The sequence below is a fragment of the Brassica napus genome, chromosome C5, assembly GCF_020379485.1.
Source record: "Brassica napus cultivar Da-Ae chromosome C5, Da-Ae, whole genome shotgun sequence".
Lineage (NCBI taxonomy): Eukaryota > Viridiplantae > Streptophyta > Magnoliopsida > Brassicales > Brassicaceae > Brassica > Brassica napus.
The window spans coordinates 9,914,880-9,920,776 of NC_063448.1; the positions used below are offsets into that span (position 1 = coordinate 9,914,880).

The 5,897-nt window shown below is 30.5% G+C and overlaps 1 long non-coding RNA gene across 1 annotated transcript; it reads left to right on the top strand.

Annotated features, from left to right (window-relative positions):
* The first annotated feature begins 2,789 nt into the window (after window positions 1-2,789).
* On the top strand, window positions 2,790-3,665 carry LOC125587529. Its single transcript, XR_007323801.1, has 2 exons — window positions 2,790-3,152; window positions 3,287-3,665. It is a non-coding gene; the product is annotated as an uncharacterized LOC125587529 (long non-coding RNA).
* The last annotated feature ends 2,232 nt before the right edge of the window (window positions 3,666-5,897 follow it).

The window sequence follows — 5,897 nt, forward strand, 5'->3', positions numbered from 1 at the left end:
CGGGTGAGAGGGTGTTGGTGTGTTGTAGTTTTCGTCATTAGCAGGTTGAAGCGGTGAGGCTCGAGAAATGGGAGGTGTTGTTGTGTAAGGGATCTCATACAACGGTTTGGACTTTGGAGTGGTGTAACCACTTGAGAAGTTGGTGATGAGATGTTTTCCATCTGATTGTTATCATCGTCAGCAAAGCTCGGGAGTAGATAGCTGAAGGGTGTAGCTTCGATTGGAGTAGACCCATCAATTGCAAAAGTAAATACTGCATTAAGAAAAAAATAATGATCAAAAGTTCATAATCATTAAACAATCACATAACTATGACTATTAATGTTCTGAAGTCGTGAATCATATCTAAGACTAAAACAACCACTAAATCTCCTTTTTATTCTAATCTCAGTGATAAATGCTTAGAGAAAATATTATCAAAACAAATAGCACTACATATATAAAATCATAACACAAACATCAAATTTATTTTTGAGAAAATTACAATTTCAATAAACTTCTCTTTTATATAAAAAAATTCCTACAAAAAATCTTATTTTTTTCTTATCTTGTCTTTTTTATCAAGTTTACTTTTTCCATAAAAAAATCTTATTTTTTCTCATTTTGTCTTCTTATTATCAAGTCCTATTTTTCTTTTCAATCTCAAAACTTGAAGAATAAAAAACTAGAAATGACTTATATTAATTGGCTTAACTTAAACATGATTTAGATTTTTTATGATACAAATCTAACTGATAATGAAATAACATAAGTAAACAAAATGATAAAATATTTAAATAAGTTTTTTATTCTTAACGATTAAAAGGACCATAATAATCAAAACAACAACAAAAAAAAAGACGACAACAATAATAATAAGAAATTCAACCTCACTCAAAAGAACCATGACAGTTTCCCGAACCACATAAGCAAACCCTTTTACCTCTAAAAACTCTGCTTCCATCTTCATCAACCTCTCCAGTATCATAAGACATTCCATAATCATACCTCAACTCTGTCAACGGAGGTATATGCCTCTTTGCAAAAAACGCAATACGAATCGAAGGTAGGCCATCCTTTTCAAACTCAATAGGCTGCCACATAGCGTTAGCCGAGTAGCTATGGTTCATGAACTGACTAACGTTACCAATCGCTCTCGCACCGACCAAGATTTCCGACCGAAGTTTATAAACTTCAGAGACTTCGTCCCAACAGTCTTCACCCACAATTTCCGGTTCATAGTTCCACCTAAAGTTTTTGTAAACACGAGAAGCACATGACATGACGAGTTTTTTTGAATTGTTAGATTGAGAAAAACACAAGATTATCATATAAAAAATCAACTAATTAATTATGCATATAACTATAACTATTAATGTTCCGAAGTCAATCGTGAATCATATCTATGACTAAAAAACCACTAAATCTCTCTTTTATTCTAATCTCAGCGATAAATGCTTAGAGAAATATTATCAAAACAAATAGAACTACATATATATAATTATAACACAAACATCAAATTTACTTTTTTAGAAAATTTCAATTTCAATAATCTTCTTTTTTATTAAAATATTTTTCTAAAAACAAATCTTATTTTTTTTCTTATTTTGTCTTTCTTATCAAGTCTATTTTTCTAAAAACAAAATCTTATTTTCTTCTTGTTTTGTCTTTTTTATCAGGTCCTGTTTTTCTTTTCAATCTCAAAATCTGAAGAATAAAAGACTAGAAATGACTTATATTAATTGGCTTAACTTAAACATGATTTTGATTTCTTATGACACAAATCTAACTGATAATGAAATAACATAAGTAAACAATATGATTACATACTTAAATAACTTTTTTATTCTTAATGACTAAAAGCAAACACAAGACCATGATAATCAAAACAACAACAAAAACGAAAAAGACAACAACAATAATAATAAGAAATTCAACCTCACTACAAGAAAAATAAGTTTTAATAGCAGACCGGGATAGCGTTTTTTCGATTGTGTTATGGTTGACATAACTATTACTTTTAGATAGCGTTTGTATATTTGGAAACGTTATAATAGAGGGGCATATTTGAAAACGCTATAATAGCGTATGTTTAATAGCAAAACATTTTAAAATGCTATGTTTGGCTTTTTAAATCCTAAACCCTAAACAAGTTTTAAAACTCTAAACTCAGAATATAAACTTTAAAACTCTAATATTCTTGTACTATAAGTTCAAATCTTAAACTTAAACTCAAAATTTATTCTTTTTAGCTTTAATATATAATTCCAAATACACAAACTTTAATTTCTCAACCAAACTCTATACCCTAAACTCAAACTTCAAACATTAGTCATACATCCACTAAATATAAACTATAAATCTAAGTTTCAACAATTTAACAAATTTCAAATCTAAATCTTATTCACAAATATTTACACTCTTAAAATTCCAAGCAAACCCCTGAATCATAAACATAACTCTTAAATTTGTATTTTAAAAAAAAAAATACTTAACATAACTCTAATTATTCAAACCCTATTATGAAATTTTTAAAAGTCATAAATTCACAAAATTCAAATCAAAATTTATATCTCAAATGTTAAATTATAGTATCTAATCTTTAAATTTAGGTAAATTCAAAAAAAAAAAATGTAAAACCAATTTTTGTTGCCTCTATTTTATGGGCCATTGATTAATTCTAATCGAAGGGTTAAAACTATTTTTTTTGTCAACCTTCAACCTTTTCTCCTATTGGTTAATTTTTCTTTCTCACAAACCACAATTTTTAGCCATTGATGAACTTTAATCGAATGGTTACAATTAAATCTCTATCTTTCTCATTTATATTCTCCTATACGACGTCTCTCTAGTTGACCAAAAAAATCCATCGATATTGCAGAGAAACATATCCAGTCTCTACGCTTTATCCTTCTTTACCAGTCCCAATGATCCTGACTTCTCCTCCGCCACGGCTACTCCCCCCCCCCCCCCCCCACGCTGACGGCTCCGATTCTCTGCTGGAATTTCGTTGGGAAGTGCGGTGGGACCTTCAAGGTTTTGATTATGTCTGCAGTTCATCCAAATCGACCTCCCAGTTTCGAGGCCAGACCCCATCCTCTTAAGCAAAGTCAAATCAGACGGTTCTTTGAGCAGGACAATTGTGGGCTGGAGCTGAGGACGGTGGATTGAAGGTATGTTACTTCGATGGACTCTATAAACAACATATAGTTTCTACAAAATGGTCCTTGTCAATTTGCTTGTATGGTAAACAGTTTTGACATCATCTCTCTCTCATTGTTTGATTTTGATTTTTTTTTGTTAACAGAATGAGACAACGTCATGAAGAGGAGGAAGAAGATGCGACAGAGGTGGTGCGGAGATGAAAGAGGAAGAAGAAATGCGGCGAGGTGAATGGGACGATCTTGAGGTGATGGATGCGGCGAAGACAATGAATCGTCAGATCTGAAGAAGCTGTGGTGGCAGAAGTTAGGGTCGTGGTGTGGAGGTGGAGCCAAGCACGAAGAAGATAGAGGTGGCGGCAGTAGATGATTGAAAATGGACTTTAGGTTTAGAAATTTAGGTTTAGTTTCTATTTTTTTTTTTAAATTGGTTTAGCTTGGTTTAGTTTGGTTTAGTTTAATATACCGATCCATAAATATGTAAATAATATCGATATATAAAATTTTTATAATTTTTTATTTGTATTTTCTTTTAAATTTTTAATACTGTAAATAATAACGAAAATAATACGTTATTAAAAAATATTTAGTTGCACACAAAAAAACGCTATAGTATATGACAATAAGATAGCAGCACAAAAAACCGCTATCTAATGTGTCTGATCTACTATGACGGACGATGATACATCGCTTCAAAAATCGCTATCGTATCGTTAGATAGCGTTATTCGACCCCTAAGAAAAACCTTTTTTCTTGTAGTGCCTCACTCAAAAGAACCATGACAGTTTCCCAAACCACATAAGCAAACCATTTTACCTCTAACAACCATGCTTCCATCTTCATCAACCTCTCCACTATCATAAGACATCCCATAATCATACCTCAACTCTGTCAACGGAGGTATATGCCTCTTTGCAAAAAATGTAAAATGAACCGAAGGTTGGTTGGCCATCCTTTTCAAACTCAACAGGCTGCCACATAACGTTAGCCGAGCAGCTATGGTTCATGAACCGACTAATGTTACCAATCGCACTCGCACCGACCAAGATTTCCGACCGAAGTTTATAAAGTTCAGCGTCCCAACAGTCTTCACCCACAAGTTCCGGTTCATAGCTCCACCTAAAGTTTTTTGTAAACTCGAGAAGTACATGACATGACAAGTTTTTCTGAATTGTTAGCTTGAGAAAGACACAAGACGATCATATAAAAAATCACTAATTAATCTCGCATATAATTATAACTATTAATGTTCTGAAGTTAATCTTGAATCATATATAAGACTTAAACCACCAAATCTCCATTTGATTCTAATCTCAGTGATAAATGTTTAGAGAAATATTATAAAAACAAACAGCACTACATATATAAAATTATAACACAAACATCAAATTTACATTTTTAGAAAATTAAAATTTCAATAATCTTCTTTTTTTTATAAAAAAAAATATTTTTCGAAAAAATATCTATTTTTTTTTCTTATTTTGTCTTTTTTTATCAAGTCTATTTTTCTAAAAAAAATTCTTATTTTTTTCTTATTTTGTCTTTTTTTTATCAAGTCTTATTTTTCTTTTCAATCTCAAAACTAGAATAAAAGACTAGAAATGACTAATATTAATTGGCTTAACTTAAACATGATTTGGATTCCTTATGATACAAATCTAACTGTTAATGAAATAACGTAAGTAAACAATATGATTAAATACTTAAATAAGTTTTTTATTCTTAATGATTAAAAGGAAACACAAGACCATAATAATCAAAACAACAACAAAAAAATGAAAAAGACAAGAACAATAATAATAAGAAATTCAACCTCACTCAAAAGAACCACGATAGTTTCCCGAACCACATAAGCAATCCCTTTTACCTCTAAAAACCATGCTTCCATCTTCATCAACCTCTCCAGTATCATAAGACATTCCATAATCATACCTCAGCTCTGTCAACGGAGGTATATGCCTCTTTGCAAAAACGCAATACGAACCAAAGGTTGGCCATCCTTTTCAAACCCAACAGGCTGCCACATAACGTTAGCCAGGCAGATATGGTTTATGAACCGAGTAACGTTACCAATCTCTCTCGAACTGACCAAGATTTCCGACCGAAGTTTATAAACTTCAGAGACTTCATTCCAACAGTCTTCACCCACAAGTTCTGGTTCATAGTTCCACCTAAAGTTTTTGTAAACTAGAGAAGTACATGACCTGATGAGTTTTTTTTTTGAATTGTTAGCTTGAGAAAAACACAAGACTATCATATAAAAAATAAACTAATTAACCTTCCATATAACTATAACTATTAATGTTCTGAAGTCAATAGTGAAACATATCTAAGACTAAAGCAACCACTAAATCTCTTTTTTATTCTAATCTCACTGATAAATGCTTAGAAAAAATATTATCAAAACAAATAGCACTACATATATAAAATCATAACACAAAAATCAAATTTAATTTTTGAGAAAAAAATATAATTTCAATAAACTTATTTTTTTATATAAAAAAAATATTTTTCTACAAAAAAACTTATTTTTTTCTTATTTTGCCTTTTTATCAAGTTTATCTTTTCTAAAAAAAATCTTATTTTTTTCTTATTTTGTCTTTTTTATTATCAAGTCCTATTTTTCTTTTCAATCTCAAAACTTGAAGGATAAAAGAGTAGAAATGACTTATATTAATTGGCTGAACTTAAACATGGTTTGGATTTCTTATGATACAAATCTAGCCTATAATAAAATAACATAAGTAAACAATATGA